General features: G+C 37.1%; 1 protein-coding gene across 1 annotated transcript in view; it reads right to left on the reverse strand.

The window, feature by feature from the left end:
- The window catches only part of LOC109096517 (low-density lipoprotein receptor class A domain-containing protein 4-like), an 87,018-nt gene that overhangs the window by 58,043 nt on the left and 1,501 nt on the right, over positions 1 to 27,474 (reverse strand). The window lies entirely within an intron of this gene.

The following is a 27,474-nucleotide window of genomic DNA, read 5'->3' on the forward strand; positions in this document are numbered from 1 at the left end:
TTATTTACAAAATTTTAAAAAGTTGGATTCTCATGCTAAACTTGGCCAAAGCTTCAAATAACAATTTGGAGTGCTTTTGAAAAGAATCGTAAAGCTGTATCTTTTATAAATATCATAAAACTAGAGACTCTTTGGAGATATGAGGGATGCAATACTACTGGATCTCAAGGTTAACATGAGATTGAGCGAAACTGTGTGTTATGTCCCCTTTAACGACTAGTTGGTTTAAGGTTCACTCCATCCCCATTGGACATGTTTCATAAGCTGCATTCTAACATTCAGAAACAGCTTAGATGAAGCACAATATAATGGAAATGGAAGTATTTAAAGGGGTCATAATGTTCACGCAAAGAAAGAAGGCGTGGTTTCAGTAACCATAGTTAGTGTTGAAGCAGGCATGTCAGGGAGATGCTGTGTGTTTCTAGGAGAAAGCAAAAGCACTTTATTTGGCCTTCCGAAAGTAGATGCATTTAGGAATCTTTAAGATTACTTACAACAGAACACCAACGCATTTTATGGACAACCGTATCGTGAACCTGGGAGAGGAGGTAATTCTGACTTTGCCACGATAATCTGGCGCTTCTGAATCAGCTACTGTAAGTATGTTTTGTAATTAGTTTAAGTATTTGCTGTTGACTGTTCAAATGTGGAGTTTTGCACTTCATGTGTGTGTGCGTATGTGTTTGTGCACACGTGTGTGTGTGTGTGTGTGTGTGTGTGTGTGTGTGTGTGTGTGAGAGAGAGAGAGAGAGACAGGGTCACTCAGTGGAGTCAGCTGTCTTAACCGTCTGTGGCTTGTATACTGCCAATACATAAGAGCTTCATCACTGTGTCTGTCACGCGACTTTGTTCCCCTTTCAGGCTTGAACTGATGGTAAAACTAAGGACATTATTACTGTCTTTACATTTATTTTGAAAGTTGAAACTCGTGATTATGGAAAGGAGCGTTACATTTCCAAAGAGTGCTTGCAGTGATCGGCCAATCACAATGCACTGGATCAGTTGGATAAAAGCGATGTGAAAAGGCTGAAACCAGGCTTAAAAAAGGCCCTGTGACCTGACTGACCAAATCAGTCCTGTCAAAGTTTAACACTATCTTCCAAAAGTCCAACTTTTACAAATGCATCTCGAGACCTCTGCATTCTGTTCCATTCTGCTGCACTTAGTCCAAATGTTTTGAACTGAAGAACTATGTGAACGCTCATTAAGAAAGATGTCTGCTTGATGTCTGGTGAACATGACCCTACAAAATTATACAAAGCTCAGGGTTGAGAAAACCAACTGGTATTAGAAATATTTCATTTTTTTCATCTCTGAACAGAAGACCAACTACTAATTTGTGTACACAGCTTGGCACAGACAGTGTATTTAACTGTCTAATTTAAACAACAGTGGAGTTGATTTATAGAGATAAGGATGTGGAAGAAGAAGGAGTGTGAGTAAAGTTTTCTTTTTGTCCCTAGGAGAGAGTTTGTTCATTGTTTGACTGACAGCTCTGATATCAGCCAGCATGCGCAAGCCAAGACGCTCCCTCGCTCCTCTCCTTCTTCTTGAGGACAGTATCTCCTTGTGTCAGCATTCTATGCGACGGATATCTCTCTGGAGATCAGCCAGTGTGCCGCGGTGCGCTGTGATGAACTGAAAATGGAAGATAGGGCCTCAGAGCAACAACTGCAGTTGATATAGAGTAATACGAAGGACTGATCTTCATCATTTCTGCAACTTACTGTTTCAAGTGACTCTTTCTAAAACTTTTTTGAGAAGCTGACACCTTCCGGAAATCCTTATACAGAAACACTAGGTATGTCACTTTGCCTCACACAAATCATTCATATCAGTATATCTGACCACAGATCTGTTCTACAGGCCACGTCTTGTTCCTCGAAACTAGGCCAAGAAAGCACATCTAAAGCTTAGGCTATCCAAGAGATATATAAATGCATTTTAGTCATGACTGAATGATAAACAAAAGGTTCTGTGAGACAGGAATCTTGAGGCTCAGCTTTGACATAATACACTGACTAATCCTTGCATCCTCCCATCAATGGCTGCCCATACATTCCCATTATGACACAGCCCCACATGGCAACGCTTTCCTTTGAGACAAGAAACGCCATAGGGCATGTTGCTCTTCTGACATTGATTAACGATCTAACAACTTCCCACCATGCCAGATAAAGGCAGTTTGGCTGAGGGGCAACACACAAGCGCACACACACAATCACATATACAGTGAAGGTAAAACCTCCACCCAAAGACTATCGTCGTTTCACTTACAGCCACAGTGTGGAGACCCAACACGCAATGTGTGAAAACATTTCAGGGCTATTTCGACTGAGCATGTGACAAATAAAACTTGCACTTTTAGGAATGATGTATTCTAGACCTGAACAAGCAGGAACCCTTTAGGGGAAGAGATGGATGATAGATGTTTGACCGTAGTAGGGGACCAGGCTATTGGCACCACTGTAATAATGTAGCTTAATATTTAAAGATCTTGGCTGGCAACAAAAATATTGTAGGTTAAAATTCCCCAAGAGTTGATTCAAGAATTACCAACCTTATGCAGTCACTTCCCAGGATGCTACAGATGTATTGTAAATCACCTCGGATAAAACTAAATGACAAATTAGTAAATTAGACATTAGCACTGCAGGTCAGACACTTGAATGTAATTCTTGCAGTAACTGAGAACCAAAGTACAGACCTGAGCAAAGGCTTGACATAAGAGAATTTATGAAGGTTAAATACAGGTCAAGTGCCCGTATTCTAGATGCAATCAGGGGGGCTTTAGGAAGACACAAGTAGGCCAGCAAGAAGTGAGTTGTATTAGCCGCGCCATGAAATAACTACTGCTTGAATGAGGAGCTTAATAGAGCAGTGGCCAAGAAAGGCAAAATTGCAGACCATAAAGCATTGAGAAAGGCCAGTTGTTGTAGTGTGGTCAGCAAAGTCTAGGGTGAGTCCTACTGTTTTCAGGAAACTGGGAAAGAATCTGTAATTGACCTTCTATTGAGTTGAGGGAGGTTCTTGGCTCAAAAGAAGAGTTACGTTCAGGGTAAATGTCAACCAGTTTGATATGTCAGAAAGGCATGCCAAGATCCACTATAAGGTGTAGAAACAGATAGGAAGAAATGAGACGTGCAGAGAATAAGCAACATACTGTATGACGAGCAATGAATGCATCACAGCTCTGAATGCAAATGAGAAAAGGGGCCAAGTACCGAACCCTGTGGTACCCCAAAGCTGAAGATACAACAATTGTTGTAAAGTTGGTCCATCTTCCATGACATGACAAACTCCCATAGTACATATTTATTGTTCTTGCCTGGTATTGGCTAAACGTACTGTGTGAGTCTGCCATGTCATGGAAGATGGACCAATTTTACAAATATTGCTGCCTGCACATGCACACCACAACCTATAAAACTCAAGTTCTCCTAGACGCTCATCTAAACCCCACTTCACTGCAATTTTGTGTTATTACATAGACATACAAGCACTTCACTAACAGCATACTGCACACACCTAAGCAGGAAGCTGATGAAGAACATAAATTGAGAGTGAGGAGCGTAACTGTGTTTACAAGATTAAACTCTGTTTTTCTTGTTTCTGAAGAGAGTGAAATCAGAGGAGTTCCCACTACTGCATTGCCTGTGTGCTGTTGCTATGGCCTTTCACTGTCACTAGGCAGGAATGAACTTGCCAGAATTTACAGACTTATTCGCCTACAAACGATCTTTCAGTTTACGTTTCACTATGTCCCCCTATGACCCAAGCCGACTGAGAATCCCTAACCCTGATTCCCGAGCCTAATCTTAATCTTAGATTTGTCTCTGGCAACACTTAGGATAACCTACTCACTCACAGTCCCAACACTTTATGTAACCAGCTGTCTTATGTAACCACAAATACTCAACAGCTAGTGTGCGAATTATACAATGATTTTCAGAGAAATCAACTTTGTAAAAGCTAGATTTCAGGACACAATTTACACATCTCATGCAACCCAAATTGCCTTCTGCACCCACACCAAACATAAATCTTGAGGATTTTTTTTTTTTTTAAATAATACACTTTTCATGTTACTTTTTATATAATCATAATCCAAAAAATTAAAGACCAATAGTTTCCATCTACAAAGAGGGGCATCATCTCATCTCCCTGAGTTCACCAAGCAGTGATTTGACCTTCCATCTATTTGGCACCAGGTGAAATTTACCTCTAAATAACTTGTAACCTAACTTTTTTTGGTTTTAGAAAAATTTGGGCATTTGGAAAATTCCTAAATATTCTTTGTGCAATAAAAATAAAAAAAAATAGTATTTTGCTTTCATCACCTCACCTTTAGGCTTTAAGTAGGTGGGTGAAACCACCCCAATTCACACCCGATTTAACAGCCTTTAAGTAATTGCCATCAGCATCAAAAAGAATAGAGTTTATTATAAGCACTCATTCTGTACAGCCAATATTTGGCATAGTTCCTGCTTTTGGCATAGGAGTGCCCACGTAATAACCCAGCAAGAATATTTGATGAATCTTTTATCTTACGTAAGATCCCAAAACCCATCATCGTCTCCCTATCTGCTCTCCCATGAAGGATTTCCTTCTCACTTCCCCTTCATTCTGTTGTTCTTTATTATAAGGAGCTGTGAATCAGCCGGATGTGCCAACCTCGGATTTCATCCTCTCAGGCATTTTCTGCCACCTAAACAGTGCTCAAACACACACTGATACAAACACAAACCTGCAGATAACCAGCATGACCTATTTATAGAGCATCCACCTACTCTCAGACGATCATTTTTAACATTTATCGTTTTTTTACCACTTGGCCATCCTGAACTGGACAGACACTCATACACACCTGTTGTCCACAGCGACCACTGATTCATTACAATCCTGCCATGCACCCAGTGTGACACAAGCCTTTTGCCTTCTCCATTAAATGAGTCACAGCTCAATTAAACCTCCCCTGCCAGACAGACACACACACAATTGAAGCAGGCTGAGCGCTCAGGAGGGTGGTACTGGCTATAGCAGGCCTGGCTTCAGGCAAACGTCTCTTCCAGACTTTTGAATATCACCATAAAGTCGGGTCCACTTTACAGCTTTTTCTGGCCGAGAATCGCCCAAACACGCATGATGTAACAAAGCGGCAAGAAATAAATATAAATCCAGGCCTCGATGGGGTGAGTCTTTCACTTGCATTTGCAATTAAAAATAGATGCATGCAAACTGTAAAACATATTTAGCAGCACGTTTGCAAATAAAAAAGCTCCAGCAGGTCCTTAAAAAGAAAACAAACAGTTTTTTATTTTTTTATTTAAGGTCATAAAAACTATTGAATATCTCTTAAATGGTATAACAAATATCTTAGTTATAATTTTAAGAGGTCTTAAATTTGGGAATAGACAAACAGGAATTACGATACAGCCTAACGTGATTAAACTTTAAACGTCTATGACTTAATTAAAAAAAATATGAGCGCTGCACTTTTCAAAGTAAAAACGCGCCACTGTTGCACATTCTACAGGCTCATGGTTCCAGAGCGGTTCACAATCAATGAAAACAGCGTATTTATGCCAATAGACTGCTGGTGATGAATTGTTACTTTATAATCTTTAAATCGAAATATATTGTGGATGGCTGTATAAGTGTATATTGTATCTCCCTCATCTATTTGAATGAGCAGTCCGCAATAATAAAGAATAAACATTTCAAAACAAGAGTCCCGGTGTACTTCAGATTTGTCCTGCATTATGCATAATGTTTTGTTGTCATTGTTTCTTGGTTATTATTGGTATTTTGGTTACACAATAAACTGTATCTGGCATTTATATCAAAATAAGCTCTTGTAGCTTTTGTCAAAGATGCTATGACACAGGGAGGGAAAGACTAATAACATTATTTAACACATTAAATATATAGACTTCACTGGTCCAAAAATGCTCATTGTAGCAGCACAGTATATATCTTGTGAACACATTTGCTTCCAAGTAAAAACCTGTGCCCTCTGAACCCAGGATCTGTGGAAGCAAAGACAGCCAATCAGAACGCAGCTTGAGATTTTACCAAGTGTTTGCCATTTTTATGGCTGATACTCATCAGAGGCTGTTTCATGTGTAAAACATAAAGCATGAAAAAGACTGACAGGCCCAGAACTGTTGTGTCTCTGTGTGTACTGTCTGTATTTGCATCTTAGATTTGGAATGTGTGTATCTTCGTATTGTGCTGGGGTCTCATTATTGTCTGGACGTGTGTGCACAGGGGTTCAGGGCTGAATGGTGCCAGTCTGAGAGTGTCTCTGTGGTGCTTTTCTCATCTGCCAGCCTCAAGATTGATTTATCAAGACACAGAGAATGAGGCAACCCCTCCTTATGCCATCTTTCTGTTTCTCTCGAAAACACAAAGTCCCAAAAACACCCCCACCCCTGCCACAATCACATTTTCCCCTCAGACAGAGCTAGACATGTCTCACACACTCTCATGCAGGGCGGGGGCCACTGGGAGGTGGGGGGGGGTCTGGCACAGAGGGGAATCATAACACATGATGCTAGCAGAGCATGTTGGAGGTAAACAGCAACATTTTCTCTTTTATTTCATTTACTACAATAAAATATGGAAATAAAAAATGTGGGAGGATGTGTCTTCCCCTTCCTGTGCAATAACTTCCGTCTCTCACCCGCATCATTATCCGTCTGTGTCGTTTTCAATCAGCTGGCGAGATGGAGAGCTCACAGGGGAAAGAAAAGCCAGCAGAACATTTTTAGTCTCTGCTGTGTTCCTGACGAGAAAAAAAAGGACCAAAAAAAAATAGGAATGAAAAGGCAGAGATTGAGAGAGAAGTGTTGCAGTGTGGGTTGAGTTATGACAGGGGCTTTTTCCTTCACAAAAAAGTACTGTGCCGATATCATAGTTCAAGTATAGTAACAGCATGGTCTTTTGATACATACGTACCCATAACTATTGAACTGGACAATCTGATAGTTTCATTATCAGCCTCAGTTTGGCTGATTAGCAGGAGTGCCTTTTGAATCTTTTCCAAAATCTATTGACAGCCTTTTTAACAACTAAAAAATATTTTTGGTAAATTATTTGGTAAATATTGCTTAAAATACGTGTTTATTTCATTTTGTGTGTATTATATCAGATTATCTATATTAGTAGGGTCTGAAATAAACACTCTCCAAGTGCCAAATGCAAGTAAAAAATTGGCTTAGGTGAATAAATAAGTTGGCTGGTAACTTTATTGGGAATGGAAACAATTTATGATTTAAAAATATTCTGACCCTCCTTGATGTAAGAGATAAGAGCGTTTCAAGGTTTACAAACAGTCTATCAAATAAAACATATGTAGTGACTGAGTTTGAAAAAAAAAAATACCATCAATACGTTTATCTAGAATATTTAAAGGGATAGTTCACCCAAAAATGAAAATTCTGTCATTAAAGGGATAGTTCACCCAGAAATGACAATTTGGTTATGGTTTGGTTTTTTTTATTTATTTGTCTTAATTAAAGGGATTATGGTTTAAAGGGAAAACAAACAAAGATTTTTAACTCAAACTGTTGCACTCTGTCAGTCATATAATGGAAGTGAATGGGAATCACGGCTTTGAGAATTAAAAAAAACATACACAAACAAAACCAAAGCATTTATTAATCTAAGTTAAATGCTATTTACATTAAGTGAAAATGGTATTATTTTCTTAGGAATATGCTATTTAAACTAAGTGCAAATAACTATAAATTGCACTATGCTAAAATAGTAGGATTTTCTGCTATTTATACTACTCATTTCAAACAGTGGCAATTATCTGCACCTTATATTGTAGAACATTATAAAACACAAAAACAGTATGCAATTATAACATATTGAGTGTAAATTATTTTAATTCAAATTATTAAATGAATGCCACCGTATTGGGACAATATAAGCCCTCCCTACACCTACCCGATGGTATATGAGATTTGAAAATGGAGAGAAAAAAAAAAGTTTGGTAAAGGGTGGAATCAAATCAGAGTCGATCGCATCAAAAATGACTTCGGTAAGCGCTTTACTGTCTACGCCACTGAACTTGTTAATTAACAATCGTCTTTTGTAGTAACCTTACATTGATGGGCGGAGTTAGTGTAAATAGTTTTTGCCAACAAGGCGGCCTATTTGCACTTATAGACACATAATAGCATAATAGTGAACTGATGTTCAGCTGTTCGTTTTAATAGTCAACTTATTTTCAAGTCATCGTCATAAAAGCCTTGTAAACACTGTCACAGACACGAAGATACATCTTTAATTTCATCATGCCCAATGCTCACTAACTGACACGGTCATCACGTTTTCAGGCCATTTCAAGTTTTATTTTGAGGTGACACACAGCAGTGATATCTAAGCGGGAGAGTTGTTTACTTACTTAATGTTTAGTCAATAACGCCATCATTTTCAAGTATTCTACTGTCCGCTGCTTGACAGTGTTACTTGATCAAAATGAGTGACTTTTATACTTTGTGTCATATTTTATGTCATATTTATTAGTAATATTTGCATTGTTTCATTTTCGTAATATTGATTATTTTCTCATCCAATATATATATATATATATATATATATATATATATATATATATATAAAACGTTGTTATAAAAAATAATGTAAAACATAAACATAAAGCTGTAGATTGTCTTTACCCGACATTGTCAAAGAACTGATGTTGGATCCCAGGTATTTACAATAAAGAACACTAATTGTCCTTCATAAAACACCATTCATAAAACATTACAATTGTACATGTCCAGAAAACATGGTTTCACGATCATACTTTTTTGGTCATTTTTTATTAGTGTTATCAAAGTTTGAGAGGTCTGTGAAGGCACTCACAGTCTAAATCTCTCCCATGGCGCAACAAAATAATAATAATAATAATAAGCACAATGTTCCAGAGTGTTGAATATCATTTATTATGACTCCGGAGGACTTTAATCTCAAGACGATGAGAGTCAGATCAGTATATCAGGAGCTGCATCAGATACTTTATCTGATGCATGCTAATGCAGCCGTTTCAGCTTGATGCCTCGTTGAAGATTATAGCAGAATGTGCTTTTGTCTAAAGGACAGCTTAAAAAAAAAAGAAAAAACGGTGGCTGATATGCGTCTGGTACAGCCAGACAGCACGATCTTATATATCTGCAGTAGAAAGTTTCACAGCTCATTGGCTGGTGTTATTGGCTGGAGCAGTGCAGACCTGGGCTTCATTTCGTCCTTTCTAATTGACCTTCTAATTCTTGCTGACGGAGTTATTTATCAGTTTCTTTCTTAAAGGAATAGTCTGCCCAAATATAAAAATTCTCAGTACAGACCCTCTATGACTTCTGTGGAACACATTGGAATTTTATGGTTTTTAGAGCAAAATATACTGTATGCTATGGTCTTAGTAAAAACATCCTATTTTGTGCTCCATGTAAAAAAGATAGCAGTAATTCAGGTTTGGTTTTGTGTAAATGAGGAAAGAATGTTCATGTTTGGGTGAGCTACCCCTTAAATCAATCTCAGAGATAATTACACAAACAATAGCATGAAAGATTTGTGCTAAAATCACTGTCTAGACAGAAAATGGGAGATTGTGAGCGTGTTTGCCTGGTGCATGAAGACATAAGGTGTCTGTGACCTTCCTATGGCCCCTCAGGTGTCAGCTGAGCGTCCGTCTTTGGGGGCCGCGAGAAGACAAGAGAGAGCTGGAGAGAGTGCATGGAAAGGGCACAAGCACATTAACGTCTCGTTTGGTGCGAGGGTGCCAGACTATAATGAATAAAGGAGGCAATATTAAAAAAAGAGAGAAAAAGAGGTGTGAGGAAGCCAAGCGCTTGGAGAGACACAAAGGGATGCTGATAAAAAACCCTGATAATGTCAAAGGATGTTGGGAACAGAATACTAGTGCAGTGCTTACTTTATACTGCACTCTGTGCACTGCCTACTATTTAAAAAACAGTATGCAGAAATAAACATTTCAAAAACTGTTTTTCTATTAACACATGTTAATAGAATTTTTGTATAAAAATATCTTAACTTATGGCAGTTTGTTAAAAACTTAATCAAAAAGAAACAAACATAGTATTACTTTTGGTTAATTCGTCACTGGAAACGGAAGGTTGAGCTCATTTTCTAGTGTTCCACGCAGTGCGCTCTGGATGTAAACTGCACAGTGTTTTGCCACATCATGTTTAGAAGGTTATTTGGTTTTCTGGGCATACTGTGCATTAAATACATTACATTGTGCATTGTGGAATACATTATTCCACAAAGTGTGCTTTGGTTGAATACTGAGCATTCTGACAAATCTAACCATATTTTACGTCATTCAGGTTATTTGTGCATACTGCAAATTAAAACATAACTGCTAATGTATAGTATGGAAGTGCTGAAATATATCATTCACAAAATAAACACTTATATTACAAAAATAAATACTTATTTTTATTTTACCATAAATTTTGTGGAAAATAAAAAAATAACCACAGTTTTTTTTGGGGGGGTGGAACTGGGCCAGTATTACTTCTGATTCATTCATCAAACTACAATCAAAGGCCATATTGTGCATTGTGGAATACAGTAATCCATGCAGTGGAATCCATCCATCTGTTTGTTTGGAATCTTGAGAAATGTAGCATGTAATCCAGGTATTCTGTGGATACAGTTGGCGCTGTATTCTTGCTTGAAAATTTTTTTCTTGGTGGAAGCTTTGCGTTTGTTTAGCTAATAAAATATTAAAACTTGATTCGAAATGGTGTACAATTATTTAATTATGTCATCCTGGTATTGCGGACTCACTCTCATTTCAGACAAACGCAGGTGCTGCCATTTTGCTACGATTGTTTTGTACGCTGTAATAGATTATAAGAGAACTGATAAGATTGTTTTGTTATATGTAATTTCGTCTTAATTCTTTTATTGCCTTAATTATTTTGTGGTGAAATGTTGTGTAATACGTGGTTTGCCTGCACCGTTTCCCTTAAATGTCTGTTTAGTTTGAATTTGCCACTTGCTCGCAACTGCTGTCTTAATGGAAGCTTTGTGTTCAAATATTTCAACTCAAATCAATATTTCGCATCTAATTATTTACTTATTGTGGAATAATGTACATCCAGCCAGTTGTTCTTGCAGAATAAACTCCTTCAGGCTGATACAAGGCCCCTCCTCTTCGCGTCGGGGTCCTGATCACCCTGTCTTAGTTTATTCTGAGATAACAACGGCTGGATGTACATTATCCCTTACTTAAAGTTAACTTAAAAGATTTCTTAAAGGGATACTCCACCACAAATTGAAAATTTTGTCATTAAACACTTACCCCCATGTCGTTCCAAACCCGTAAAAGCTTTGTTTGTCTTCAGGACACAATTAAGATATTTTGGATGAAAACCGGGAGGCTTGTGACTGTCCCATAGACTGCCAACTAAGTAACACGGTCACAGTCCAGAAAAGTATGAAAAGCATCATGACAGCATCGATAACTTTATGAAGCGACGAAAATACTTTTTGTACGCGAATAAAACAAAAATAAAAGCTTAATTTAACAATTTGTCTCCTCTGTGTCTACACCATTTTGGAGAATATGAGCTGAAAGCAGGCAGCGTACGCTTTTCTGTGTCAGCCACACCACAAGGATGCACTGTTTTCTTTCAAATCAAAGTGTAAATACATGTAGTAAACATATCCTTGTGGCACGGCTGACACAGAAGAGCGTACGCTGCCTGCGTTCAGCTCATATTCTCCAAAATGGCGCTACGGTGATGTGGAGAGACACAGAGGAGACAAATTGTTGAATAAAGTCATTATTTTTGTTTTATTTGCATATATAAAGTATTGTTGTCGCTTCATAACGTTACGGTTGAACCACTGATGAAAGATGGAGTATTCTGACAATGCTTTTCATACTTTCCTGGACCTTGACAGTGTATTTTACTTGACAGTCTATGGGACAAGTCACAAGCCTTTTGGTTTTCATCCAAAATATCTTAAATTGTGTTCCGAAGACGAACAAAGCTTTTACGGGTTTGGAACGACATGGGGGTAAGTGATTAATAACAAAAATTAAATTTTGGGGTGGAGTTACACTTTAAGTTTAACTTAAGAAATGTTTTCCATATTACTTCAGATTCATTCATCAAACTGGAATAGAAGTATTGTGATTAAGTTAAATATTGAGTATGTAATCTAGGTATTCTGTGCTTACTGGAAACTGAGAATCTGCATACTACATGCATACTGCAAATGTATAGGTGAAGTATTGAACTTCATATTGAACGCATTATGGGATAGAATACTCCACGTCGTGGGCTACAGTTGAATATGGAAACCTTCTGAGAGACCTAGCATGCAAATTAGGCATTCTTTGCATAACAAATTGGAAAGGAAGCAAGCCATTTCAAACATACAGGTTCTATATGAGCAGGGCCACATTTATGCTAGCCATTCACAGCAGGAGTATGTACCTGTAGTTTCTGCGCTACTAATGGTGCCGAGCAGAACTACAAAAATAAAACATGTTTTCAGTAGTGCTGTCAAACAATTTTTTGTTTATATAATATATGTGTGTGGACTGTGTATATTATGTATATGTAAATACACACACATACAGTATATATTTAGAAAATATTTTGTATTTATATCATTAATATTATATATAAATATATTTAATATATAAACATCACATATTTTTTCTATCTATCTATCTATCTATCTATCTATCTATCTATCTATATATATATATGTGTGTGTGTGTGTGTGTGTGTATGTATATGTTTATATACATGCATGTGTGTGTATTTATATATACCTAACAGATATACACAGTACACATACTATGTAAACAAAAACTTTTATTTTGGATGCAATTAATCGGGATTAATTGTTTGACAGCAGTATTTTTCAGAAAAGCACTGCAAACGCCTCTTTAACATGTCACAACTCTCAAAAAAAAGCTTTTATGGGTCTATAGTGAAGGCATGTCTCAAGAGGTAAAAGTAGTCTACTTTCAATAAAAAGTCCAAAATATCAAGAATACTTTTAACTTGAAGTTTAGCTTATTTGTCAAGAAGAAACTCCAAAAGTTTGTTGTATTGACTGAAACCCAAACATTCCATCAAATTTCTTAATCTTTTAAAAACACTGCCAGTGTTTACCCTTGTTTTACCCCATTGTCTGTCTCTGTGTATTCTGTTCACATATGTGTGTATATATTATATATATGTATGTGTGATGTAGATGTATGTTTATCTATCTATCTCTGTGTGTATATATATATATATATATATATATATATATATATATATATATATATATATATATATATTATATATATATATATACACTGTATATACACACACACACTTTAAATAAATGTTTTATTATCAAGGCTGCATTTATTTATTAGAATTTATTCAAAAAATATTTTGTAACAACACATTAAAAAAAACATTAATACTTTTATTCAGCACAGATATAATACATTGAAAAGTGACAGTAAAGATTTATATTGTTACAAAGGATTTCCATTTTGAATAAATGCTGTTCTTTCTAACTTTTTATTCATATATCAGAATGATTTTTGAAGGATCATGTGACACAGAAGACTGGAGTAATGATGCTGAAAATTCAGCTTTGATCACAGGTATTTACTACATTTGAATAAATATAGTAAACCGTTTTAAATTGTAATAATATTTCATAATATGTCTGTTTTTACTGAGTTTTTGATCAAATAAATGTAGCCTTGGTGAACATAAGACACTTCTTAATAAAAAAAAAGGAAAATATGACTGATCCCAAAATTCTGAAAGGTGGTCTAAATATTTATATATATTTAGTGTGTATATGTGTGTGTGTGTGTATGTGTGTGTGTGTGTGTGTGTGTGTGTGTGTGTGTGTGTGTGTGTGTGTGTGTGTGTGTGTGTGTGTTTGTAGACTACTTTAACTGTTGATTGCTATCAGGCTGTGAAGTGACTTTCAAATAGTATAACAGAAAATGTTTATGAAAAACACTGCCTTCCCTAGTTTTATTCTAATGTAAAGGTGCAGTGAAGACCACAGCATTCTATAGGGAACTGTGCACAAACAACCTGGCAAGTCCCTATGATTGTGTGTGTGTGTGTGTGTGTGTGTGTGTGTGTGTGTGTGTGTGTGTGTGTGTGTGTGTGTGTGTGTTTGTGTGTGTGTGTGTGTGTGTGTGTGTGTGTGTGTGTGTGTGTGTTTATGAAGGTGTGGACAGCAAAAAGGCCGGGATGGGATGGGCGGGGGGTGTCTATACACTTTGTCAGTAACGCTCTCTCTCAGCAACGCTGGAAGTGTCAGCTTCCACCCAATCAATGGCTCTTGCGGTAGCACTAAGAGCGTCTAGACGACAGGGTCATTGACTGCTCTTCACAAGTGTGTGTGTATGTCTTTGTACAGAGGTCGCATGCAGGGCACGCGCTCTCCAGCGGGACAGACGAGGCATTACATTGACCGTGTGTGGGGGGAGATTGCTATCTCGTCCTCACATACCTCGACACACACACAATCTGTTGGCTGACTAAACATTTGACTTCAAAGGCCATGTGGTGAATTAAAGCATGTCTACACATCTGATGTATGAGGACACTAGAGAAACGAAACTAAATTCTGAACGCGTGTCCTAAAAGGCCCAAGTTTAGACACAAAGATGGGTGGCCCTGACATTGCAAACTCACATCTGACATTACTTTATTAAAGTTCACAAACACATACTCGAACGCTTGGTTAGAGCATTATAAGAGCAGTTTAAATTCCTCAAATCCCTGTTGTACAAAGGCCTACTTAACGTGCGCTCTTTGCATTACTGTGATGATTACTAACCTCAGTACTCAAGGGAGCAATAGAGTTAATTTCAGATGTCTGTGTCATTGAATTACTTATTCAGGTACCTATAAACAACTTTAAACATTCTAGTTACAGAAAGATTATAGCCTACAGCTTGTCAGTCTACTAAGCATAAAATTGCATAATACACAAAAACATAGGGTAAATGTGAGTTAAATAATAGCTGCTGGTATATTTATTGTGGGGGAAAATGTATATTTAAACTCTGCCATCTTGAATTTTTTCACTGAGTTCATTGCAAACATTTCTGGTACTGAAATGCTGCTTAGAATTTGGTCCAAATTATGTGTTTTAGGCCACATAACGTGTAAAAAAACATAAATAATTCTAACAATAGACTCCAAAAGACCCCTTCACTTCTTCAGTGGCCTCGATTCCTGAAGTATTTTTCCCATTCACTTTTCCATACAAATTTTTAAACTGGGAAGTTGGGGAAAGAACTACAATCCCATGAAGCATTGCAAGTGATAATCAAATTAAAAATGTTGGAGGAATATGAAAATATTGTTTTAAAGATAGTTTATATGGAGAAAGTATAAGTTTTGTTTATATTATATATTAATTGCAAAATATACATGTTTTGCAGCAGTGCTTCATGGGAGTTATTTTGGCATGATTTGGATTCTCCGATTGGTGGAATTTTTGGAAGAATCATGGGTAATGTAGTTTTTCACACACAGTGAGTAGGGCAAAGGCTCGCCAACTGTTCGTTTATTTTTCTTCAATGGAAGCCACATAAAAATGGTGCAAAAAGGTGCTATAAAGTGCAGTGCAAAAAAAGTGCTGTGTGTGGATCCTTCTTCTATTCTGTGACTTTTCCGGTTGGATTTACGCGCCCAGTAAACTTTGACGTTGGTCTGTGTATATATACATTTGTCGTTGCATCTTTTCATTCATCATAATGTAGGTTTTCACCAGGAATTTTGTTGTTAAACACGACTATTTAAAAAAAATGTTTGGAATAATGTGGGCTGATGGCTTTAACAAAAGCATTTACCATCAATTAACAACCGTGTAGCTCACAGTAGGTCTGTATTTATTGGTTTAGAAGCTATTGTTAAAAATCAGTTTCCCTATGGAGAAATGAATGGGATTTTTACATCCGGATCCTGACGTTTGCACTCTGTAGGATAGCCTTAGAAAATGGCTGAATCGCTGTTCAGTGTTCTCCCTTATGAACTAGGGAACAGATTGAGACACACCCTAGAAAGGCAGCTCACCAGGTTCTGAAACTCCCTAAATAAGGACTGATCATAATTAGTGCTGGGCAGTAACTGATTACATGTAATCTGGATTAGATATTTAGGGTAAAAAATTAAGTACTTGTCATTAGATTACAATACATTTTAAAATACTTGTAATCAGATTACAGTTACTTTTGTATTGATTACATGAATACATACATATTATTCACTCAATAGCAATAAATGATTAATTATTCCTGGATTCTCCCTAATTTTCTTTTTCCTCTTTTCACCTACCGCTTATATACATTCAGTCTTCCAGTTTTGTGGACATTCACACAAGGACCAGTCGCTAGTCGAGTGGCTGTAATTACACAGAAAATTGATTGGATTTACATAAGTTGATTTTTTAGAAGTGTTTTCTCAAAATTTCAACATTGCATCAACTACTGATGCACATGAATTTTATTTGAATCATCACTCAGTGTATTATTTAACCATGTATTACTCTGACGTCGGTTAATGGTCACATCACATGCAGGTAAACAAATGAAATATTTAATCCTTTTTAGTAAGTGTTCTATTTTGACTGCCATTATTTTAAAATTATTGATTTTAATTTTAAATGTTTGTGGTTTTCTTTAAACTCACAAACTGTCTTCAGTTCCTTCACAAACTCCAGTTTGGGAAACTTTGATTAATGCACTTCATGTTGTTAATAACAACAAATGGAATATGTCTTCTTTCTCTTTGTATTTTTATATCGATATGATACAAGATTATCCTATTTAAATCAATGAGATAAAAAAGTTAGATCAAAAGTAATCAGAAAGTAGTCTGATTATTTTACCTAAAAGGTGTAATGTAATGGATTACATTACTAACTACACAATTTGTAAGTAATCTACCCAGCACTGATCATAATCCATCCATCCATACATTCATCATCCCTCAATAGACCTCTCTCATCACTTCATTTGTGTAAGGGAAGAAAAAAAGGACTGTCCTATACATCCAGTCAGGTTAACTTAACTCCATACAATTTCTTTTAGAAGTACACAATGCAAAAATGATTGCTTTATTATTTTGTCATAAAAGCCTTGTAGGCTTAAATATGGTGAGTTCTGACATTTAAAACTCTGATGTTCTTTTAGCTGAAGTGTTTTCAGGATTGGCCTGTTCTGTTTCTGAATGCGTCTGATTGTATTCGTAATGTTCCGGAGCGCGAAGCCTCTTTCTAAAGGCACCCTGTGTTAACAGATGACGAGAGACACAAGCCACAGCTGTAAGTGCAGTACAATCTAAAGAATGAAGGCTTGTACGGTGCTGTTCTGTTCCGTTCCATTCGCACACAGACACACATCTCAGTTGAAACCATGCCAACTGCAGGCAGAGTCTGCCACAGCACCAGCGAACATTTATAGCACACTTTTCACACAGGAAAGGTGAGGGGTGTGTGTGTGCCAGAGAGAGACACAGGGAGCATAAATAAGTGTTAGCATTTACGCATTGCTATTTAAAGATTTTGCAACAATTTTCACCCAAACACTTCTGAAAGTCGTCGTCTAGCACATGGTTTAGAGGTCACCCCTCTCACCCAAATCAGGCAAAGGAAGAAACGTCTAATTTGCCGCACCCGGGGCTGCCTAGCAGCCTTATGTGGTTCATACTAACTAACACCATCACACTGGCTCAACATACACAACTCTGTCCTCTGGGAAGGCGCACCAGAGGGGTATGGCCTGGGTCGGAGGCTTTGCCCCGGGAGGGGATTAAGAAACCACTATGGAGGCCTAAAGCGTCTCCATCTGGACCTTCTATCAGAAATCATGTCCCACAGGCGCTAACTTGGGGCATGTCCATGCAATATGTTCAGCAAGAGCTAGTCAGAGCTTGGCAGCAATGGCAGAAGACAGAAAACGCTACGAAAACACAAAGGCTTAATTTGTGGTATGAGACACAAAGATAGTCTGTACTACAGAGACTGCTAGCTAGAAAGACTGAAAGCATACACTGTGCTTCAAAATACAATTTTATGGGTAAATCATAAACAAAAAGATTTTAGCGTAAAAACACCATGAAATCAAATTTGACCCAGTTTAATGTAGGGCCTTATAAAATCCATTTTATTCATTTATTTTTTTCCCCTGTTGTTGTGATTACGATTTTGTGGTGGTGTTCATGTGCACTTAGCTCATAAATACGATCTGTTCGACATGACTTGAATGCACCAATAGACACATTAAAATAAGATTCATCACAAAGGAAAAGAATTGGATCAAAGATGTTTCTGTGCTAAGTTTACTTATAGAAAACAAAACTGTACAGTGTGAATTAGTGCTGGTGTCATTACAACCGTAAAAAAGTTACTGGTTGGTTGATCACAGGGTAGAAAGATAATCTGTTTTAGGGCTGGGAGATTTTTCAGATTTTATTCATTTATTTTATTCTATTTTTAAATCGAGGAATCACTGTTTTGAATAAAAATATTTGCAAACATTACAATTAGACATGTTGACAATATGCCAATGATAATAATTATAAGAAAAAATGATCTGAGCACATGACAGTGCATGTGATTAACCACTCATGTTTGATGTGCTCTATGAAGGACCATAACATTGAACAGTTCTAGTCCTAAACGGCTATTCACAAAGAATGCATTTTTGCATTGAAAACATGAGATGTGGCCGTCGCTTACGAAAATTAACTATGGTTTTACTACAAATAAAACCTTGGTTACTATAGTTAAAAAAAAAAGGTAACCACAAATTAACCATTTTGCTACACCAACCATATACTGTAGTTTAAACATGGTAGTTGTAGTATGGTTATGGTAATCAATACACTAAATAAACATGGATAATACATTTTTACTATAATAAAATCATGGTTAATTTTTATAAGGGGTGGAATGGGAAAAATGCTGAAAAGTAACATTGCACCTACATATCTACTAACTCTCATTAGAGTGATAGAGTATTAGTAGACTGGTAGGGTTAGGGTTAAGTTGAAGTACTTGTCAGTAGAATGTCTGTTGGGACACCATCACAGTGAAGAGTTAACATTAATCTCACAGTCTACTAATACTCTAGTGAGAGTTTGTTGACATAGGCCTGTAGGTGCAAAGTTACAATATCGTCAACAGAACGCTCAAAAGGGACCATTAAAATAAAGTGTTACCAGAAACTCAAACAGGTTTGGAACAACTTGATGTTGAAAAGATGATAACAGAATTTTTGTGAGCTATCACTTCAAGTTGACTAGCTAAATGTTTATAAAAAAAAATAAAAAAAATAAAAACTGTTATCTTAAATCGGTCAAGTGTCTGAAAAAAAAAGAGATAGAGATTTTATTTTTTGCCATATGGCCCAGCCCTAGTCTGTCTTAATAGTGTGTCATGCTCTCTACTGCGAGACCTTTCCCCTTCAGGCCAACAGAGTTTGGCCAAACACAAGCCATGGCGAGAGCGCTGCCCCGAGAGCAGTTTGACCGCGTGGTCGGAGACGGACGTCATGCATTCCCGGCCTGTGTCAGGAAGCTTTCCTGCTATGCTGTAGGAATGCAGGCTTTCTCTCCTCAGGCCAGGAAGAGAAGAGGGGGAGCGAGACAGCAAAAGAGAGAGAGAGAGAGAGAGAGAAAAGAGAGAGAGAGAGAGAGAGTGAGAGACGTGGGCAGGCTACAGGCGAGGAGCAGTCTGCCTTGCCACTTATGGGCATGTTAGGTGGCAGCGGTACAAATGACCATACATGAGTCTGAAGCTGGTGGAAGGAGCCGATCACGATGACTTATGATGTCACGATGTGGTTTTGTGGCATCTTTTGCCAGGTTTCGCCATCAAGCAATCAAAGCCCAGGTACAAGCCACATCTCATTCCTGATCTGTAGTCAGGATCCATGACCCCAATCTTTGCCATAGCACCAATATTCACAACTGATCTCGGGTCAGCTGATGAACGATGTCTGCATGGATCAGCAAAGTCATCTAGACTCATCACACCATGGCTCTCAAATAACAGGCCTAGTCTGGCACACTCACTCACCAGACGTGTTTGTACTCTGTGTTTGTGTGGGTGATCGAAAAGGTTTCTGTAACTAACGTACTTGCAATTTTTATAGCTGCGACAATGTGACACAGAACAGAAGTGCTCTGTCCTATTACAATATGCCCAAAATAGTTTCCAAAAAGGTAAGTAGGGATGTGCAAAACTATCTGTTTTTAAAAGTCAGATTTTAACTTGACAAATCATTTTTAAAATGCAAAACTAATGAAAGATGCCATACAATGGCCATTGCATACACTTTTAACTCTTTCCCCAGCACTTTTGATCCTTTTCACAAAACATGTATTTTGTTGAATATCTGTTATATTCTATCATTATGCCATCTTTTTTAATCAAAACTTGAATGTTGGTAAGTTGAATTTAAAAAGTAATATTTTTTTAAAAAAGCTGCGAAAATCACATTTTTGTCAAAGATTACATATAGATCTTACATGTGTTCAAGCAATGCTTTTATCCCTTGTTTCTGCTTCTTCTTCTCTTGTTTTTGGATCCGGAGATTCTGTACCATTTCAGAAGGATGCATAATAGCGCCCCCTACTATATAACAGTGAAATCACGGATTGCCAGGAAATTCAGTCAATGGTGGGGAAAGAGTTACAATCGAAAACTAAATCCAACAATGTGCAATTGTTCAATAGGGTGACTGTAAAGACATGCTTTGTGCTCTATACGTTTGTGTGGGTGACCGAAAAAGATTACCGTACGTGTAATTTTATAGCTCTGACGAAGTGACACGAAACATCAGTGCTGCTTTCCCTATAACATAACTATGTGTTCAAAACTATTTGGATGTGCAAAACAATTAAATGTAAGTCCTTATATGTTTTTGTCCAAAATATTTAACCTGACAAGCCATTTCATAAAATGCAAAAACCTATGGTGTGAGACCTAATACAGTGGGTTTTCTCATGAATTTTTATAATGGGGTTTTTAAAGTGAGTTTTAAAGTGGGTCAACTTGACAATACCTGACTTTTTATTTGATAATGTAAACTGCAAACACTCACACCCCAAACATATGTGACCCTGGACCACAAAACCAGTGTTACGTTGCTGGGGTATATTTGTAGCAATAGCCAAAAATACATTGTATGGGTTAAAATTATTGATTTTTCTTTTATGCCAAAAATCATTACATTAAGTAAAGATCATGTTCCATGAAGATTTTTTTTTGTAAATTTCCTACTGTAAATATATCAAAACTTAATTTTTGATTAGTAATATGCACTGCTAAGAACTTCATTTGGACAACTTTAAAGGCAAATTTCTTTTTTTTCTTTTTTTTTTTTTGCACCCTCAGATTCCAGAGATTCAAATAGTTGTATCTCAGCCAAATATTGTCCTGACAAACCATACATTAATGGAAAGCTTATTTATTCAGCTTTCATATTTTCATATTCTCAGTCTCAAAACTTGACCCTTATGACTGGTTTTGTGGTCCAGGGTCATACGGCTACAAAATTTGTGTTTGAGCTGTATGTAATTCATGTTGTAGAGCAAAACCCCAAAGTATTGTCAAGTTATTTTTACCACAGACCTTGTTTTACTCATAAATTGAAAAACCCCATAGAAAATCTTGAGGGAACCATGGTGAATAAGTGGGTTTGAGCAGACCAACATTTAAAAAACTGAATCCAAGAATGCGCAATTGTTCAGTAGGGTAACTATTGACAGATTTCTGAAAAAAAAATATAGGCTATCTATCTATAACTGTTTACTGTTCAAAACTACCATAGTTTAAACACACACTCACATTATTTTTTTTTTAGAATGCAATTTCAGTGGCGTTAAGATGCAATTTTATGAAATGCTACTAACTTAGTGCATCATATTATAATGAGAATTGGGACACAATCAATGTGGGTACTGAAAAGAGTGGCAACGGGATGTGTACGAATTTAATAATTCTAATAAGCCATTCAACTGGACGGCACTGGAGACATGGCTGAGGACAGACTACACTTCAATGGTCACAAGAGAGAGCAGGATTTAATCTTCATGAATAAATATGTTGGCAAGCAATGGCTAGATATGCATCAACACTCTCAACATCAAATATTTTATTCTGATCTTTCTCTCGCTCTGTATTTTGGAGGTGCGAATGACATCGGGCCATTTTTGTTTTGTTTACTGGCTCCCAAAGTAAGTTCTGTGATAAACAGATCATGGGATATTATTATAACCGCTGTAAACTGTGCTGCTGGTGCAGTTCTGTTCAGTTAAAAGCCCTGAATTATCTTCCCCAAAATATTAAGGTTAAAGACGAAAGACTTGGCATTGTTTCCAGTGTTGCGCATCCTCACAGGCTTGATTCAAGCCTTGAATAAAGACTTCGAAATCAAGCGCTGTCCCTAACGCTCCCTCTTCCTGCCCAATGAATTATTCCTGCAGAAAACTAATCCATCAATAGGCCTTCAAAGCAAAAAGATGCGTTGAACCAGGACTCTGATCAATATTTATGGAGCATACATGAATAAAACTGAGCTTCTTCAAAGGTGGCTAAGAGAAACCTGCAGAAAGACAGAAAGGCCCTTTTTCTCTTCCTCACCGTGGATGCTAAAACCCGGTGAATTTGGAGTAGTCTTAGCCTGAGCTAGAGCAGAGAGAGGCTCCCTGGGTGGACTGGGAAGGGTGCCTGAAATGGCTAAAAATAAAGATCGAGAAGGAAGAAGACAGAAAACAGAGGCCTGTTAGTCCCTAATCAGTCTCCCAACCTTAGGAACAAGTACATAGATGGCTAGATAGATAGGCCTGTTCCCTAATGCTCCAGCACAACAGGAGTGAAGATTTATGTACGACATGTATTATGATGTAGTGATTGTTGATGGAAAGCATGCGAGTGAGTCACAGTAAGCCCTGTTTGCTGGCTCTGCTCGATACATTACACACCATGAAATCAAAAGTGAAGCTTTGTAGCTTTTAGTACAAGTCTCTTAAGGGGCGGTCACACTGCACTTTTCGTTCCATTGACTTCCATTCATATGCATGCGAATGCGTCAGACCGGAAACGCAAGCTCATGCGAAAAATTTTGCATTTCGCTGCGTTCCAAAGTTCAAGTTTGGTGAACTCTGACCTGCAAATTCGCATCACGTGAAGACGTGGGACCAGTAGAATATCAATACGTCACTGAGTGACCTCTCTGTACAGAAATTCAAAAATTAAGGAAGCGCTAATTTTAGCCGTGGCGCAGCATCCTATTTTATATAATACACCTTTAAAAGATTATAAAAAAAAAAGCTTCATGGTTCGCAGTGGAAACAGGACCAGATGTACATTTGAATGAGGTCACATTTTATACTTTTTTATTTCTAAGTTTGTATGTATTTATATGAGAGAGAGAGACAGACAGAGAGTAAAACATAATAAAACGCTTTCGACGCCGTCGCAAAAGGCACAGTACAAGCACATTAATCCATGTTGTAATAACTGAGGGGAGACCGTTAACAGCTCCCGCCCATATTCGCAGTGGTGTCCGAAAAAATTTCGCACGTTCAAAGTCTAGTGTGACCGCGCCTTTAGCTTTAAAGCCATCTATCCTACATGCTAAAGCACTCCAAAATCTCAAACAGTAGTAAGCCACATGTAGTTATTATCTTGAAAATAAAAAGCTTATTTTGTAGTTTTACTTTAAAGAAGGTGATTTGGTTCAAAAAAAAATTGTTATGCTGGTTGTAAGTCTTTTCACATCCCGATAACAGTCAGTAAGTTAAGTGGTCTAAATGTATGTACATCGTCTGTTGAAGGCGTAGGACCATAACATTTTTGTCCAATCAGCTTCCTCAGGCTGAGGGCTACGATATGCTGTCCTACCTGCCTGTCAACATATGTGATCCTGGACCACAAAACCAGTCTTAAGTGTCATTTTTTCGATATTGAGATTTATACATCATCTGAAAGCTGAATATATAAGCTTTCCATTGATGTATGGTTTATTAGGATCGGACAGTATTTGGCTGAGATACAACTATTTGAAAATCTGGAATCTGAGGGAGCAAAAAAATGTAAATACTGAGAAAATTGCCTTTAAAGTTGTCTAAATGAATTCTTAACAATGCATATTACTAATCAAAAATTAAGTTTTGATATATTTACGGTAGGATATTTACAAAATATCTTCATGGAACATGATCTTTACTTAATATCCTAATGATTTTTGTCATAAAAGAAAAATCGATAATTTTGACCCATACAATGTTTTTTTGGCTATTGCTACAAATATACCCCAGCGACTTAAGACTGGTTTTGTACTCCAGGGTCACATATTTGCATACCTCCGCACACCCTATTCGCGCATCATCAGCACGTTTCATTACGCTACTGCAGAGCGAGTGAGAATGGAAGGCATTATTATTGTAATATTACGCACGTTGTACTGTAATGTTTTCTCACCGGTGAATGAGACATGAGGTAATCTGAACCTTCCGCCAACGCAATCTCTCATCATGTCGCTGGTTAGCCTCCGGTCTGCCGGAGTGCAGTCGTGTGTTTTGAAGGAGGCGTGGCTTTGGAGAGTGATTTGCAGGGAGTGTGGGATCTTATGGTGCATTCAAGTCATGTCGAACAGATCGTATTTAAGATCTAAATGCACATGAACGCCACTACAAAGTCGTAATCACCAGTGGGGAGATTCTTTAAGCAACGATCTTTACGATTTTGGGGTGTGTCAATGAGAAACACTGCGGAATGCAACGATATTCCACAATACTTATAGGTTTTAAGCAGTCAGGCTTTTTTATTTACATAAAAAATAAGCTGTTTGAACAAATAAGACAGGACTGTAATATAACAATTAATTACAAGTTTTCATAAAATAAAATTTAAAGTAAATTAATTTAAAAATAAATAAAACTCAAAACACACCTGATGCTGATTCTTTGCTCTTCATTTTCTATAAGCAGAGTTAACAAACTTTGCTGTATTTTCATGTTTTATTAATTAATATTATAAATATTATAATATTAATTTATTAAAAGAAGGTACACTGCTATCTTCTGCCAATGAAAGTGACCTGAACGCATCTGACAACGTAAACACAACTTACTCTCGTAAGTACGAACGTCTCAGGAGGACTTAAACGCAGCTTTATACTTTCAAAGCTAACTGCTAGCCTCTGAATCACCTACCCTACCTTTAATTTTGTGCACAAGTTTTGTAACTTCTGGCAGTCTAATATACTGACATGTCAAAAGTCAAAAAATAAATTACAACTTTAATTACTTACTCATTTCATACTAAAAACAGAAAATCAATTCAGATACATTGCATTTGCCAGGCATTGGCGAAAAAAGAAAAATAATAAGCTACAAAAATAATAAACCATTCAAGATGTTCCACCACATTTTCCAGTTTCAATACTAAAGACATCAACAGTAGAAAGAAAATCGCATTTCATAGCATCTTCAACATGCAATTAAATAGAAAATCCAAACAAACCAACAGCATATTATGTCTGTATCAGTACATACACTACGCATGAATGAACTCCATAAATATACTGAAGGAGTGAGTCATGCTATCAACATATTTGTGGTAGGATTCAAAAGATTACTGTAATACTCACTCCAAGTTGGACTGCATTTTTATCAACTGTTTTTCAGTGTTCAATGGCTGTTGGACGCAACAGTATAAGGTCACTGGCAAAACACTGCGACGTAAAAACAAAATCATACAAAAGCGAACGTCAAAAGCTGCAGCACCCAGAGTAAACAGCTGGGCAACTTCAGACAGGTCAACAAAAAACAAACCTTCAGGGAGGACAACTTTATTTTCATATGCTCTCAGCACTATTGTTCTAATAAGAGTTGTATCTGTGCAGAAGACTGTCTCCGGGGAAGTGTTAGCTGCAGGATCTGATCCAGCCTTTGCTCATGCACAGGGGAAGAGGGAATTTTTTTTGACAATTTTGAGTGAAAATCTGCAGAATTAAAGCATGTTCAAACTAGATGATATATTCAATATATACAACTAATAATAAGAACACAAACTGTACAAAATATACAATCTACACTTTTCTGCAACAATGCCAACCTGAATTTTTTAAGTTTGCATTCTTTTAATTCAGCTAAGAGGTCACATTGTGATGTATCATCATCCTTATATTGCACATTTTCACATATGAATTTATAGGTCAGAGTACACCAAACTTTAATGCTGCGAAATGCACAACTTCTTGTGTTTCGGTCTCCTGTATTTGCATGCATATAAATGAAAGTGTGATCACAAGTTTATGTAGAAAGAAATTAGCCCTATAAGGCCTATACTCTGTCATAATTTGATGCACAAATTTCTAAGGACTCTACATGAACAATATGAATAAAATTTTGATGGACAAACATTTACTTTTTAAGCTTGTGTTTCATGTGTCTTTCTGCTGTGAAATCTTTCCTGATTTTTATAAAATAAACAAATTACTTTTATACTGTTAGCAATATTTCAAGATGAACTCTTACTGTTGCCAAAAATCAGAGCCAGTCTGCAGATTTGAGCTGACAGATTTGATAGAAAACCGTGTAGTTCATGATGGTCACAGACTCTGATTTTTTTTAGCTGCAGATTATGACTCTCTCCAGTTGGAGAATATGAAACGTTTGATATTTTGAGCTAATTTTAGAACATGCATTGTTTTCATTAGTCAATCGTCTCCTTGCAACAAGGCACACGCTTCTGCGTGAGTTTGTTGTGATCGGAACAACTTTAAAGTCTGGTAGTGTGTGATCCTCAGTTATTTAGTGTGTGATGGACAGGTTTCCCTTTGTCAGTATGTCCAGTGTTTTAAAGTCTGTTCAGATCAAAAATATCTTAATTTGTGTTCCGAAGATGAACGAAGGTCTTACGGGTTTGGAATGACATGAGGGTGAGTAATTAATAACAAAAATTAAATTTTTGGGTGAACTATCCCTTTAAATGACAATCATGGCTTTATAGGGTTAAAAATGTTAAAAAGTGATTTTATTGATAGCTGACGACATTATCCAATGAGCCAAAATATTCAATAAAGATGTAAGGAGGTAGAGATTCATAGAATTTTATACATGGCAGGTGTTCCAATTCTGTGGAAATCTGTGGTGCATCAGCAGGTATAGACAGCATGACCAGAGGCATACATCTACAAGACTAAACAAGACCAAGAGTTTCCATGATGTACGTCTTGCTGGGTGTTTAACAGAAGTGGAATCAAATGGACGTTGAGTGAGGGGGTGTGGGGGGCAGCGAGGAGTATCACTTATTTTGGCAGTTGGAAGGGAAATCACAAGCTCTGTTCCAAACCTAGTCAGCTGTCTTGAGGCCTAGACCTATACGTAAGCAGCATCTGAAATGGAACGTCCTTTTTTGGAA

The sequence above is a fragment of the Cyprinus carpio genome, chromosome B19 (genome assembly GCF_018340385.1).
Source record: "Cyprinus carpio isolate SPL01 chromosome B19, ASM1834038v1, whole genome shotgun sequence".
Lineage (NCBI taxonomy): Eukaryota > Metazoa > Chordata > Actinopteri > Cypriniformes > Cyprinidae > Cyprinus > Cyprinus carpio.